Raw genomic sequence first — 17202 nt, forward strand, 5'->3', positions numbered from 1 at the left:
TACATAAATGTTGCAATGGACACTTTGTGTCTTGTTCTACATTACAATATATCTCCTCAAAACACATGTATTTTTTAACTCCTTCATTCATGTTTTTTGTTAGTTTTTGCAATTTCCTTTTGGGACAATATCAACAAACAGTGATCACATTTACCTGTAACCATCAATCTATTCTTGGCAAATCTATGGGCAATAGGAAGCTATGCCATTCCCTCACTTTCTAATGATCAGTGGGATTCATTTGTAATGAACAGATTAGCTGTTCTTTAATCATTGTCTATTGTTTCAGTATGTGAGAGAATTTCACAGCTCATTGACTGTGTTGACTCGTAATCTGCATGGAGGAAACAATGTTGGAGCTCATCAAATGTAATCAGCTAGTAATTGAAAGGAAATGAAATTTTACAATTATATGGCACCTTTCAACCACACAGGATTACAAAGCGCATTACAAATGCTGCATGCCAGAAACACTTGACAATCTCCAAAGTGCAGTCACCTCAAGGGTAGAATTCAGCAGCTATTTTATGGCAGCATACGCAGCAAGAATTACAGTAAAGATGCAAATAATTTTACTTTTACCAAAGAGAAACTACAGGGAATTTAGGCATTACAAAATGTACATAACGCTCTGAAATTCAGCCAAATGACCAGGAATAATAGCTATTCTCTATATAAAGTACCACTGGACCGCAAGTTAGTCAAGACCTTAAATAATCTCTCTTTTATCCAGCAGAGCTTTTCTCAACATCATGGTGTAGGATTTTTTCAGAACTGATCACCAGTTCCACTTCTTCACTCCTGCAGCAGTCACACACATGATCATGCATGAACCTGCTTAACTGCTTGATCTAATAAAACCACAATCCAAGATGGTATAGCTGAAGAAACACACTTTGGCATAGATTTTTCCAAAGCTGACTGGTGATTTGGGGTGGCCAAACATTAAGGGCTTTAAAGGGATCTAATTTTCAGAAAGCACAGAGCAACCAGCCTCTGAAAATCTAGCCGCAACTTGAGCATTCAAAATAGTCACTTTTGAATGTTTAGTCCCCTCTTCCTTAACATAAATACCTTTCATTTTGTGCATTTTCCTCCATGACTGTTTCATGCTGATCATGTTGTAAAATATATCATAGAAAATTTAATACTTGTTTATACTACAAGAGAGTCAAAATACTTCAAAATATACAATGCACCATATTGAATACAAGGAAACAATAAGACAATCTGATCAACTTCCTCTTTACCTGCTGGAAAATATATCTGCACTCTACTTTTGGCAAAGATGTCTTATTGCAGGGAATCCCACTCTATGGTCCTCAGCTTATACAGAAAGCATGTTATATTCATCTGCTATGGAAAAATACGTGTTTGCAATGTTGTAGCTGTGTTGGTCCTAGGATGTCAGAGAGACAAGGTGGGTGAGGGAATAACTTTTATTGGACCAACTTCTGCTGGTGAGAGAGACAAGCTTTCAAGCTACACATATCTGAAGAAGAGCTCTGTGTAGCTTGAAATCTTGCTTCTTTCACCAGCAGAATTAGGTCCAAAAAAAAATATTTTCTCACCCACCTTGCCTCTCTCATGGAGAAATGCTAACTAACAATCTAAGGCTACGTCCTCACTACAGGGGGGTCGATTTAAGATACGCAAATTCAGCTACATGAATAGCATAGCTGAATTCGACGTATCGGAGCCGACTTACCCCGCAGTGAGGACGGTGGCAAATCAACTTCCGCGGCTCCCCCGTCGACGGCACTTACTCCTACTTCTGCTGGTGGAGTAGAAGCGTCGATTCGGGGATCAATTGTTGCGTCCTGACGAGACGCGATAATTCAATCCCCGAGAGATCAATTTCTACCCGCCGATTCAGGTGGGTAGTGTAGACCTGCCCTAACTTTAAGCCAGTATGAGATGTTTGACTTAGAACTGATCGATTCCAATGACATCCAAGAAAAAGTACTCTTTTACATATATATTCCTTGTGTAAGAAGGATGCTTTTTTGGAAGGTATCCACCCATACCTTGTAAAGTCTCCCCTTGAAAACACTGACTACACCAGGAGTAATTTTTCTGTGGTTAAGTTAATATACTATGCCAGCCTGATTCTAGCATTGAGCTCTCTAAGATTTATTTGGATACTGGCGTGCATTTAATATAAAGTGTTCCCACTTCTGTCTAACAGATTGACTTTTTTAACTGAAGCACATGACCAGCATATGGTCTTTGCTGGTTTCCATAAAGCCTGTTTAGTTCTATTGATTCCCTCAAACAATTTATGAGAGAAGGTCACATTCCCAAGCCAATGGAGATAGCTCCTTTTTAGGCAACCTACTTGATATGCTAGAACCATAATAAATATCTATGTAGCCAAGACACTCATAGAAAGCGCAAGTCATATCAGACAGTCTAAATACTGCTTGCCACATCTGGCCTACATTTTCTTCTCTATTGAGGAAGGGAAAAGAAAGGCTTTTGGCTGTTTCTCACTATGTTACTTGTGTGTGGATTCAGCTGCTATTTGTCCTGTAAGCAAATAACGGCCTAGGTATGGATCTATAATTATTCTTAACTACTTATATTATGTTAGTGCTTAGAGCTCCAGTTGAGTTAGGAGCTTCATAATGCTAGGCAATGCACAAACACATAATGAAAGACTGCCTCGACCCAAAGCCTCAGATTTGTAAAGGTGTTTAGGTGTTGTTGTGCTCAGCATTGTGATGCTTAACTGATTTAGGAGCCTATCTCATTTTGAAAAGTTCTTGGGACACTAAATCCCATCAACTGTCAATACAATTTTGGCCCCTATGTGCCTAAATGTCTTTTGAAAATGAGATTTAGGCCTCTAGATACCTATTTGTCCCACAAACACTGGGACAAAGTGCTTACAATTTAATAAACAAGACAGACAAAAGGTGGGAGGGAAACATGCACAGAGACAAGAAAAGGCTTGCCCAAGATCACGCAGCTGATAATAATATCCAGGTCTTCTGACTTATAGTCCAGTGCCCTCTCCACCAGACCACACTTCCTTCACATTTTTACAACATCTCTCTTGGGACTTGAATGACTGAATTAGTCAACACCTGACTTGAATTTTCAGCATGGTCTGCTGGAAATCATGGGGTAGTATATTTAATTCTCAGATAAAAGCTATGTTAAACTGGAGTACATCTCAGTAATTAATGGTTTAAAACATCACACAGATATTGTAATCATCCCCCAAACAAGCATAATCAATCCATGAAAATCAGAGTTAAGGTTCAATTAAAAAAACAACAAAAACAAATGAAAATACATTTTAAAAGCCCCCCAATTTTATTCTACCCAGTAGTGATGCTATGCAATAACCATACAATTATGATTCATGCATACTATGTTTGTAGCCCCTGATTAAAACTGCAGCTTAATATAAACACACAGTGCATTTTCCCCCCATTTTTCTTGTCCTCAGGGACAAGGTTGGAATTAAGACTACATAAACTGCTAGGGACTCCCATCTTTCCTGAGGGCAATTGGCTTTATTTGCATTGGTATTAGTGAGAAGCCATATTGAAAATGGTCATCTTTGCTAAGTCGTGCTGTAGACTGTCCCACTGAAAAATAAAGGAAATGGCAGTCATTTTGAAAGAGGGCAATTCTTCATGGCATCCTCTATAGAAGAACAATATCTGCCAGCATCAGTTGAAGAAGAAACTTCCACTTATGAAGAACAACAGTAATGAAGTTACTAAGTATCCTAAAAAACATTCTTCAAATGTAGTCTATGTAAAAGATTTCAATAAGGAACTATAGACGTTTCAATGGTCTGCAATATTCTGTTATTAAGAGCCTTAGGATACAAAATATTTGAAACCAATTTTCTTAAATGATTAATTTTAAAATGAATTTTAACTAATTAACTAATTTACTTGTAAGATGTCAAAATATTCTATTCTCAGAGAGCAAGTACTGTAATTTTGGAAAACATATGCTGTATTCTTTATATCTAACAAAGTGGCTGAAGTCTGACTTTAGGTGCAAAACTTTTCTATTATACCAATGGGGTGGCAGGATGATGCCTCAGTTAGTTTTCCTTTTTGGGCTGGGTTTTCACACAGCAATAGGGAGAGAAAAACTTTAGAAAAAAATATAGGGAACAGCATATACAACAACAAACATGGCAGCAGGACTAAGGGGAAGATGTAATACCTGCAGCTTCTTTTAACTCAGCTTCTGAAATGGACTAGATTTCAAATTTACTGTATCCCTTTTAACCGCTGTCATATAACTTGCAATCATCCACTTTCTTAGAGCAACTTTAAATGTGGTGCTGAAGCTAATTTTTTTTTTTCAGATTCCCAGCTAGCATATGAGAAAAATATGGACTAGTCTGCTAGGCTGAAGGACAATGGCCAGAAGCACTTTGTTGCCCTTGACCCTGTCTGAAAGCTAAATTTCCAGAGACCCATTTCATTCTGAGAACTTCTGAACAAAAATGCATTAACAATGAGTTCTGGTCTATATCATCCTGCAATACCACTCATCTTGCAAAGGAATGAAAACAAATAGCTTTCTTGCATAGTCTACAATGCCATTTTCTTTTTGTTCCCATGGTCTTTGGTCTTTGGTTAATATGCTTATCAGAAAAACACTGGAATGTCACCAACTTTGCTTGAAACAAGTAATAGTGCATCTTAAAAAAAAATTACAAAGCATGTCTAGGTTTCTCTCCATCATTTAGATATTGTTTAAGTAATTTGAATATACATGTATTAATTAACCTGCTAATACTATAGTTGACAAATGAGCAAGGAAATTTATTATTAGAATTGTTCACTAGAAGTGCATATGGCCCATACATATATTCTCCCTATGGGGTTTGCAAGAAACATATAAATAGAAAAGTCCTTCTGGAATCATAATCCTCTGTGATGAGCTCAGTGAGCCAAAGATGGGAGAAAGATCCTACTCATGCACTGTTCACTACAGGGGATCACAGAGTGAAGGGTAACATGGAATCTTAACAGGAAAAAATGGATATCCAATGTACTAGATAGCTACAGACATGGAAGAAAAGAGCACAGCGATATAGAAAAAAAACTAGAACATTATGCATGTAGGCTCCCACGGAGACTTTTCATACTAAGAGGAAAATAGAACTGTGACAAAATATCACTTTGGTGCCAATACTGCAGATCAGGGACAGCAAGCCTTTGACCTGTGTGCCCAAAGTCATATAAGATGCCTCTTCTGCTGGCGCATGGATGCTGATCTGGTTTCAAGGCAGGTTGTGTTAGAAACAGAGGTAGCTGAGGCAGGATTCTGCTCTCCCTACTCTTCAATTCCTTCAAAAAGTGCTAACTGTGAAGCTGGTATGTGTGGCTGCAAGAGGAAGATTATGAACGTTTGTATATGTGGAGGGAGAAAAAACAAAATGAAGTGAGGTGGCAGGAAGTTTGAATGAGGGAAAAGAGTGGACAGATGAAGAAAGATTAAGGGAAAAAGTGTCAAACTGTCCACTACACAGGCTATTACATAAAGGCTCACGAAAATCATTGCACTTATGGACTTTCCTTTGCATTCTTCCACAGGGAAAAATTTTGGTTTGATCCGTCCATCCCCACGCAAATGTAGCAGGCTCCCCTTCACATTCTCCCATGCTGGTTGCACACTTCATTGAAGAAGAAAGCATGTAAAGGCATGGTCTAGATACTACTTAATCCTGCCATGAGTGCAGGGGCCTGGACTAGATGACTTCTCAAGGTCCCTTCCAGTCCTATGATTCTATGATAAACTCACGCAGCAGGGTCAGAATTAAGGTCCTGATCCTGTACCATTCCAGTCAATTGGAATTTTTCCAAAGCCCACTGAATTCCTGTGGGGCTGGTGGTATACAGTGCCACAGAGAGGCAATCCCCTCAGAAGCCTTTCAGCAGTCCGCCCCTTTCTGGGCTCCAGATTCCAAACTGCATTACGAGAGGAACTTTCACAAGAGAGGAGGTGGGGGAAAATGATACCACAAAGATGACACTTCTCTATTCCATTCTTTATCTCAACATGCTTTCATTTTGTCCCTTCCCCCAATATTGGAACACTTCAGCCCTCAAAGGTTAACACTGCCACTTAAGGGCATCAAGTTCCTCGCAGAGTCAGGACTATCCAGTGGTTAGGGTATTAGCCTCAGACTTGAGACACCTTGGTTCAAAAGTCCCTGTTCTGCTACAGACTTCCCATGTGACCTTGGGAAAGTCACTGTGCCTCAGTTACCCATCTGTAAAATGGGGATAATAGTACCAGGGTGTTGTGAGCATAAATACATTAAAGATGGTGACAGGCTCAGATACTGCAGTGGTGGAGCCAAATAAGTACCTAAGATAGATAGAAGGCTGAGTTAGATCCTTCACCTAACTCAACTTACTTTCTAAAGGAAAAATGAGGAAGATTCTGGGAAAACTCAAGAGGATATTCATAAATTAAGACAAGGCACAACTGGGCACTGAACATTTGGGGTAATGTGCACTGTAGATTCATGAGCCTGTCCCAGGGTTAGTACTATTTGTGCGTGATGATGTGATCAACATTAAAAAATAGAGGTTATTGTTCCACTGTATCCATATATTTGAGCTTTAATTGGAACTGTGCCAGGGTTCGGCTGTTATGGAAGCTGAGCATATAGCTATATTTTCCCCTTCCTTCAGAGTCCGTTCCTATGGAGCCCTTATATCATCCCGTCTACTAAGGCACCTTTTTCAAGCCAATATCTAAGCAATAAGACATGACAGGCAGTGCATTTCCAGATGATTCTTATATACCTTGGGTGGTATTCTAAGGCAAAACGCTGAAAACTTTCCTTTCAGTGTCTTTTTGTTATTATGAAATGGAATTTATAAATCAAACTAAAGAGAAAAAAAGAGAGTCAGATCCCTGTACTTACAGGGTGTTATTGACATGGCCATGACATCATTGACAGCCAGTTAGAAAGCTCCAGCTATGTTCAGACTTTTAAAGCCATTTCCTAATTTACGGTATAAGGAGAATTTTGCCTTCTAACCACGCACCAACATTGTAGGGATAATCTACAGAGGACACTTTAGTTAATTAATTTTCAAGTATTATCAACTAATATGAATACCCAGTGTGCAGATCTGATCATTTTTGCTTTCACACTGTGAAGTGTTCAGCATTTTAATACAATTAAGTAAAGAGGAAAAAATCCCTGGCACTGGACAATTAGGGCTTGATCTTACTCCCATGTAAGTCAATGATGGAACTCTCATTGACTTCAATGAAATATGATCAATCCTTCACTAAGACCTCTGCTGAATGTATGCACTGTGGTTTTAATGGAAATACATTAGGTCCAGTCTATTGTTGGTAACTTTTTAGATACTTTTTGCTTAATCAAATAACTAGCAGTAGGTTCCAACAGCATTGTTGCTAATCAAAACCAACCTACTGAGCTGATGAATGACCATATAAGGTCTCTTCTATTTTGCTGCATATAAACAAAGTCGTTTATCCATTATTTCATTCATCCCTTTGTTATGAGATTTCAGTTTTCTTTTTTTCATCTGTTTAGATATCTCTATATCTATCTGCTATTTATTAAAGTTTTGTTATTCTCCAGATCCCTTAAATATAGAATGGAGAAAAAAATCAAAGTTAAATTGCTTTCTGTCACTTTTCTTCTCTAGCAACAAAAATGCAAAAATAAGACATGCCGAAGATAACAAGATCACTAATCACCACACTTTCTTGGCTGATTCATCATTACAAATTAGTCTGTTATGTACCAGCATTCCATACACACACACACAGCTTTCTCTGAGTAGTCTTCTATCCTGAACTTACCCTACACAAGGATTGCTTTTCTTCATTGCTATTTGCACTTTGGGATCAGACAAAAGAATTGGAAGACTAGACCATTTCACTTTTTTAATTTAGGTTCACATATCCCCATGGGCACATTCCCCTCACTCTTTCAATATGAAAGGTCAAACAGAACTGCTCCCTCTGGTTTGTGACATGTAACTTTTCCATCTGGATAACCTAAAATTAGACTTGTAGACTGCAACCTCATTGAACCAAAACAAATTATTCTAAGGCAAAACTGTGTTTGTTTTGGTCTCCACAGACATTACACAGGGCTCAGCTTACTACAAAGTTAGGTTCGTATGGGTGCCAGCCACAAATAATCCACAAGTTCAGCACCAACAGAACCTAATCCATCTCAGGAGACAAAGTTGTCTTTTTGTGGAGAGCAATATTGCCTTTGCCTTTCTCTTCTGTTTCTCCTCCCACAACCTGCACGGGACATGGCATTTGTAATGATATCTGGGGTAGCTCACACACTATATTCAAGATGACAGATGGATTTTCCCCTAATTCAACCACCTAGGACTCCAATTAGTGCTTTTCTAAACATACAGTAGCTTCACAGCTGTTTGACCATAGCAAAGATTCTAAGCTTTGCACATGCTTTTCTTGATGAAGACTGCATGGGGTAGATCCTCAGGTGATATAAATTGTCAGACCTTCACTGACCTCAGACTTTTCAAAGACTCAGCAACACAGTTGTGTAGTGCTTGAATGGGGGTGATTTAGGATTCGATTTCAGAGAGACGGTATGTATATGGTCTTAGGGTAATTTCACTAATTTTTGCCCTACCTGGTCAATGCACAAAAGCACGGGGTTATTCTTCTTTTGATTCTTTATATTAAGAACAGATGAGCAAACAAGATAAACCCTTCGGATACTCAGCTAATGCATGACAACTCCTGTGGGTATCTTTTCACAAAATGTGGAATTTAGTACATTTATCAGACACACATTTCTTTCCCAAGGGATCCCAGCAAAAAGGGTCAAAACATAACAGAATCCTTTCATTCAAAAGGTATATCTAAAATATTATTGAAAGGATATTAAAACAACCCAAACAATGTCATCATATACAGTTTGAAAACCAAAAAAGATTTAAGCTATGTAGTACAACAATTCACAAAGAAGATCACTGAAAAAGTAAACTATCGTTAGCAAAGAACTTGGGTTCTATTAAGGTCAGATGAAATTTTGTTTTTCAAATTTGGGGGGGGATAGGGTAAATTTAATTGGGAAAATGATAAACTAGCAGCTTTCAATTTAGACTGGCATATAGGATTAAATCCAGGAACCTGGCGCTCAGCCCAAGTACTGTGGGCTGTCAGACAGGCAGCAGATGGAAATGGAATCCTCCCTCCAGACCGTCAAGTATCCACAGAGATACTCCAATATCTGAAGTATCCTTGTGTAGCCACGAAGTGTCACTGTCTATGGGAAGAAAAGCACAGGATATGAATAGCCTCTAACAGCTCTTCATTCAGTACAGCTTCCACCTATCAGCTGTGCACTGCTAGGGAGGGAGCCTCCATGCAGGTTGTTTCTGTGCAGCACAGGTGGTATGTACACACCAGGTAGCCCCTCAGATAAGTTCCCTCCTGCCAGGAGAATCTGTTCAGTTTTGGAAGTGGAGGGAAAGATTTCATAATGCTGTTTTTTCTCAACACTTGACTACCCGCCTAGTCTTGGAACTGGTGTATCGTGTTATTTTGAACAATGTCACTTCAGGATATGCCTCAGCTCAGAGCAATATTTAAGTGATCAATGTCATTATCAGCAGGTCAACATATATTATAGAGACAAATACACACCCATATAGACATTACTCTCAAAGTTACAAGTTCCAGGGTAGTGATGTAATTCTAGTGATACCATCCCAAATCCAATATCTGACATACCTGCAGTCAGGTCAGTATTCTGGGGGGACTTGTTAGGAGTCAAACTAGTAAAAGGAATTACCTTTTCATCCCTAGTAATCCCACTGCCAAACCTTTTGTTTGGGGAGTAAAATTTCTGAAGAGGAAAACCAAAATGAACCGCATTATTTGAGTCTCTCTTTTGATCTTAGGTCCATTTAGTGTTGTTCAAGATTTGCAATATAAAATGCTGTTAAGTTCACAAATAATACGAAACTAAGTGGTCTAAGTGGTAGAGTTGAACAGAAGCACTCAACATTTTTCAGAGGGCTGCTGTCTGAAATGAATGGGGTTTTGAATATACAGTGTAGAATGATTTATAATTATCTGAAACATGCTTAAACATTTGGAGTGCTCCAATAATTTTGAATCACTCCACCATATTTATACTTGAATAGTCTTCAACATAACTTCTGAATCAAAGACTTTTGAAATATTTCAATCACTAAATTTTCAAGTGATTGAGAGTTTGAGGGCATAACCAGTGTAAAAATATGTAATATTAAAATTATTAGTATTATTAATTTCATGAAGTAGTTATATTAACATAGAACCGATCAAGCTTTAAGATACAACATACTATAGGATAACTTTCTGTAATTATATCACTGTCAAAGTAAGCAAATGTAACCATTTCAGTTCAAGAAATAACAATGAGTCAGAAAGGATGGATACTTCTGTGGTTAAGACACTGGACTGGGACTCAAAAGATCTGTGTCTTCCTGGGTCTTCCACAGACTTTCTATGTAACCTTATGTTAAATTACTTAATCTCTCTCTCTGTCCTACTCCATGAATAATCTCATTGATTGAAACAGGATTGCACAGGGTAAGGTACTACTCAATGTGGTGTGGCCAAACCTACTCCTAAATGATCACCAAGGGAAAGGCATATGGGACATGTTAACAGTCTACATAATTTGAAGGGCACGAATACCAAATATGAACAGGATGGCATAAGGGGATAAGATGGAATAACTAGCAACCATGGGATGACACAAGTAAAGGGAAAATTAAGTCTAAAATATAAGAAAAATTCCTTGACATTGAGAACTACCACTTTGTGAGCTTTACAATTTTATGTATCCCAAAAGAAAGGAGGGCCTCATTTTTTAAAAGGAAATTACATTAAGTGGAATTTGCCCTGATATACAAGCAGATGCCGGTAAGATAAGAGGACTGTTAAGCCTCAACCGGTGTACTGGGTTGTAGTGAAAATCTCTTGGGAAGTTTACAACTAGGCTAGACTGGAGAACACACTGTGGGGAAGAATCCTGAACTTGGCCAATGCACCCTTAAGCATGAGAGAAGGAGCAGAGGGGCTCTGCAGCAGCTGGAATCTCTAGGAAGAATTGTCTGAATCATCCAGGAATCCTTCTAGGGACTCCCAGGTAACCCATAGTGCACCACACTCGAAGGGAGTACAGCATAGTCCCTGCTCTGTGTTAAGTAGGTCTATTGGCCAGTATGAAAAGAAAGGGGGAGTCCTTCTCTGCTGACTTTCAGGCACCTATGGAGGTGTGGGGCACGGTAGGAGGGACAGAGCAAGAACTACGTTCCCCAATGGGAAGGGGATAAGACATGGTAAACATCTTTGCCTTATTAGGGTGCTGTGCAGAATCTGGTCTATTGTGAAATGGGAGCAAATTTTCAATAATCATAATGATTCTTTGCCATAGTTAAAGAAAGTGATGGAGATACCACATCAGTGTTGGAGGAAGTACAGATTTTTATTAATATCTTCAGTGTTGCCTGTTTTTTCTTCAGACTTCTTGCATTCACTAACTACTAATGAAATGTCAATTAATTCAGATTAGTGAATTAATTCTGCTCGCAGCTGAGCTCTGACCCCACCATCAATGCTCCATGGCCAAGTCACTTTGAATACTGTGGCTAAAGGTCCATCATATGGGATAGTAACTGGGATTAATGCTGGCTAGATAACTATTGTCATTTTAACAATGACTCTGCAACATGGGTTGCAACATGGGTTGCAAATGGAACTGAGTGAAATTTGGAAAGTGATTGATCCATCTGGTCATGATTATTCTTTTCTTGAGCCTGCCTACAAAGAGTCACTAAACATGTTTTCTGTTTTCAGTTTCTCACACGATATTTAATTATGTTCTTGTTAGATGGATCCACAATATTTTTCTTTCCAACAATACTCCTAAATATAATTCATCTTTACTTATTCAAACATATCGAATTTCTGCATTATACAGACAACATGCACTGAGAGAGCAATCGACATTGTGATTTGTAAAATTCTGAATTGGAGGGGGCGGGGAAGGAATGAAATGGGCATTGGATCAGGCCCAATGTGAGTAAGGAGAGTCAGAATCTATCCCTTAGCATTTTAGGGCCTGATTGTGACTCTTCATGCACAACGGTGATCTGTTATTAACCTCAGCAGTCCCATTAACTTCAGTGGGACTGCTTATGTCAGTTATTGCTCACCCAGTATGGAGGAAGTGAAGTAAGAATGAGTCACAATCTGACGCGTAAGCATTTCTTTACAGTCATGAAGTTAACACATTTTTAAAATAAAGTTTTGGGGGATAATCTCTGCCTATGTGGCTAAGGAGGGGGAAGAGTTAAGGGCTTGTCATTAGAACATCTACAATAACTCAGAATTTCCCAATTTCTGCCAGTTTTAATCTCAGTTTAATGTTCCATTAATGGGCTGTAGTATTTTTTAACTGAATTTTATTTTTTAGATTCCATAAAGGGATGAAGAATTTATTTTTCAGGCTTTCATTTGGATGAGAACCAACCTTACTGTATGAAAGCACTGAATGAGTTGTGCAAAATAGGACCACCCAACATTTGTCTATATTAATTTGGCAGTCAGTTTTATATTCCTCTGCTATAGGTCTGTTAGGAAATTTATACTGAATACATGGGTGGAGTGGGATAGAATCCTTCCTGTTTGCTTAATCACATCCAGGGCTGAGCGATGATCTGCTTTGTCTGGTTCTCTCCATTACTCTTTCTAAAATTAACTCACATCTGACATTATAGCATACGTTCAATATTATGTAAGTAGTCTGTTCTATATTTGGCTTATTCAGTCATAAATCCTGGCATGCCTTCTTAAATAAAAAAAGAGAGAAGAGAAGTAGAATTGTGAGAAAACTTTCTCATACAAAGTGAAACTGGCGAAAGACTTTCTGCCTGGCTTGTAAAGGAGCTAAAATAATCCTCTCTCTTAGAAGAAGGCTTGTGAGCTTTAGTGAAAGATCATCTTTGCAAGTGAATATGCTTCTTTACTTTGCAGAAAGAAAATTTCTTCAATGCATCAGAGAAAGGAGTTTAAGGTCAAAGAGCGATTTATGCTCATATGGGCCCCAATCCAGAAAAGTATAGGTGTAACTGTAGACTTATGAGTATGTAACAGCCAACACACAAGGGAATGAACCAGGATCTTCAGAGCTAAAAGCATGACTCTTTTACAGCTGGAGCTGGAACTAGAGAGCCAGATGCTTTAACAGACTCACATCCTCTGTGGAATGGACAGAGGCGGACACATGGCACATGCTCAGCAGTGGGTTACATATGTCCTCTGGCCAGAGAAAGTTTGCCCCAAGCATCTGAGGTCCATAGAACCCCAGGTGAGCCCCCACTTATGTGATGGCTGCCATCTTGGTTGACACAAGGGATTAAACTAGAGTCTTCCAGAGCTGCCTCTGTGGATCAGGAACACTAGCCAGGGTCTTATAAGTAGTCCATTTGAAGTAGTCCCAATCAAAGAGACCACTCACATGCTGAAGAGCTTTGCCAGACCAGAACTTTATACATCTTGCAAGCATCCATACCCACTCCACCCCATCCCATTGGTCACAGCCTGGTGTTGTAGACCTGGTAGGGCTAAATCTAAAATAAAAATGTGAAAAGAGCAACAATGCCTTTCTCTGCAATAACTTACACCACGCTGTATTTCTGTAGATTCTTGTCATCCTACAGCTTAGTGGCGTTACCCAAACCATCTCCTCAGCTGATAAATTTCCTGGGATAAAGTTCTATTTCAACTTTCAAAAGCCACTGCAGCATCAATGAGCCAGAACAAACTATTTTTTCAATTAGAAAATTAATTCCAGTTGTGCTTATATGCTAATTAAAATAATTATTAAAATAGGGCTCAGTATATACAAAAATACTCAAAGTTCACTGAGTCGTGATTGTTAACTACCAAGGTCAATGATGACTCATTTAGGAAATTTGGATAAAATTCTGATAAACATCCAGACTCTCAGATGGTTTCCTGAACTAAACATCCAGGTTTTCCAAGTTTACTTATCATTATTATATTATTCTGAGCATTATTGTATTATGCACTAAATTGCCTATGGTGTACTGTCTAACAATGGTATCAAATACCTCATTCAATTTGGCTTTCATGAAGGAAACTTTGAAGATTCTGGAATATGAATCACACACTGTCTTCATTTCAGGACCACCACATTTTTCCCCCTCATTGTCGTGAACCCCTGTTGAGAGCTAATGGGTGTCATCTCAGAGGTGGCTGCACTTCAGAGGTTGGTGAATGGATTATGTTTTGAAATATGCTTTTGGGATGAAAAGTAATATATAAAATATTTTTCTTCTCCACAAATCTTTTTTCCCTGCAACTAGATTGATAGCACAAGACATAGGGCCAGATTTGTTTCTGCATGGAATATCCACAGGTGTAGACCATGAAAGACAGCCAGAGAAAGGTAAAGGGTGTGAAATGGCAAAGAAACAACAGAAAGACAGTCCCCTTTCACTAGGGACCTATCAGAGTGGCCCAGAAAATAGGCAGCGCTAGCTGACAATGGCGTATCGCCAAGGTAGCCAGGACTGTGCTGACTTATGAAGCATCACCTGTCATCCTTTGGAAGTAAGTCCTTGCAGCTCTTGGGACCTTATTGGCACAGGAAGGTATAATTGACACTTCCTTGTACAAGCTCCAGTGCATCTGAGATGGCAGAAAATTTCAATGGAGAGGCCTTCCCAGTGACCACATCCAGAAATCATGAAATCTCTTGACCTGGGAACTGAAATTCCCAAGATTGTCTTCAAGATGGTGGGATAAAGATCTGCTAATCTCTCTCTCCAAAATTTTAGCAAATAATTAGCAGACTATAAACACATCATTGGATAATATAGAGGGGTAGCTATATAACTTGCTGAACAGAAATAGTTGTTTATAAAAGGCTAACAAAACCACAGGTAATCAGATTTTTTGATGTAGTGACAGTCATCCAGAATCTATATTTATATATCCTTATATCAAATTATTCCATAGCCATAATTATCTCCTAATTACATAGTTATACAGAGCAGAACAGAACTGAGTCAAAGCCACAGATAATTGCTCCTTTCCTTGGTCAATGATATTTAAGTAACCAGTTTCATATCATACAAAAACCACAATGTGATTTTCATATGCCAAGGTTCACACTGCCATATACCAAAGCACAGTAGCAAGAGATCAACCAGTGGCTTATTCTGACCTACATAATAAAGTAAGGCATTGTTAGTGTGTGACTTTTATGAAATGATACACACACACACACACAATTACATCTGAATGGCTGAATAGATGATTCAGATTATGACCTGATGCTATCATGTGGAACCACTGGAAAAATCATGGAAAAATGTTTGCCCTGGTTGCTTGGAAATGGAAATATTTTGCATTTTTGTAACTACAATATGACATACGATAGTGTAATATGATGGCCTGGAGGGTCCAATTTTAGTCAGCGCAGACTGTTGGAATGAAACTGAGCATGCAACAGCCTGTTTCATATTTGTTGATGGGGCAGCTGATCCTTCCAGAAGTGTCATTTACCTCATGCTGTGTAGCCCTATTGCATGAGAAACTTCAAATACGTGGATTTTCCAATGTGGGTGCAGTGTGCATTTATGAATGGCTATAAATACATCTATTATGGAGGGGCACTGGCTGCTGCTGCTTCATAGATAATGCTGAAGCTAGCATCCCCTTTTCCCATTATCCACGGCTATGGCTGGAGCCACATTTACAAAGCCATTTTCACACGTATATAGAACAACATTTACAAATATTATAAATAAGAACTGACCTGCTGCTAGTGAATGAGTAAGCATGAAAGGGTGGGGGGATATCAGGGAAAATATAGAGGGGCAGAAGACTGGGAGAAGGTAGGTAGTGGACACTTGGAGAGGGAAGCAGGGGTCCCAAGAGTAATAATCTGAATTTAAAATAAATCCACTCCCATTATGAAAACTACAAAAGGCTCTTATCAAACAAATCAATCATTCCAGTTCTACTCCTAATGGTACCCAACACATCACATTATGATAAAATTTATAGAACTCCTCCAAACTGTAACTTAACATATCCTGGGACTATATTCCTTTTGAAATCTTTACTGCACATCTATTTCACAATACATAGTCAACAGAATATTTCCATTGCAGAACAAATCCAGGGCACAAAATTACATCTGGGTGGGTAGTATAACTAGAGCAGGGTGACAACAATGAAGGATAACACATGGCAATGTGTAGCTGACTGAATCCATGAATCCAGATGTTTCAATATTTGGGTTTTTCCTAAAGGTGTATGAAAGTGTAATTTTTTTGGTGGGGGTGAGATGGGGCATTGGGGCTGCCAGTGGCTGGCATTGGGTGGATTCCATTGAATCAGACTTTGAACCATAGGAATATTTTTAACAAAAAAGAACTAAAATCAAACCTGTAACCCACACATGCCACAGCTTAAGTGGTGGTCAGAAGTCTCATTCCAAAGCAACATGTAGAAGGACCTTCTTTGTGAAGATGTCATGAGTTAGTAGAGTCAGTTAACGCAGACCACTAGCAAAAGTCTGTTGAGACACAGCCTTTTGTCCAGTTTTTTCCTTTTCATGAATTTAAGTTGAAAAAGCTTTAACTAGAAATGAATAGGGTTGTAAACAAGCAGGGAAATTAAAAAGTCCATCTGAAGCTACAACAAAAATCAGTTGTTTGTAAACTCTCATGGCTTGTTCTAAAGGCCTTGGGTTAGCCTGCTTCCTACTAGTTATTCCACTTTCATCTCCTGAGCTCAATAAGGAAAAAAGGGCTATCTGATGTAAGCTCCAGTTTACCCTCAGCCTATCTATCTAAGGCAGAGGTGGGCACACTACGGCCCACGGGTCACATCCGGCCTGCGGGACCCTCCTCCTGCCTGGCCCCTGAGCTCCTGGCCCAGGAGGCTACCCCCGGCCCCTCCCCTGCTGTTCCCCCTCCCCCAGAGCCTCAGCTCCCTCCGCCGCCAGCGCAATGCTCTGGGCAGTGGGGCTGTGAGCTCCTGGGGCAGCACAGCTGCAGAGCCACGGCCTGACCCGGTGCTCTGTGCTGCATGGTGGCAAGGCTGGCTCCAGCCAGGCAGCATGGCTGCCTGTCCTGGTGCTCT

Source organism: Malaclemys terrapin, chromosome 4 (genome assembly GCF_027887155.1).
Source record: "Malaclemys terrapin pileata isolate rMalTer1 chromosome 4, rMalTer1.hap1, whole genome shotgun sequence".
NCBI classification, from domain to species: domain Eukaryota; kingdom Metazoa; phylum Chordata; order Testudines; family Emydidae; genus Malaclemys; species Malaclemys terrapin.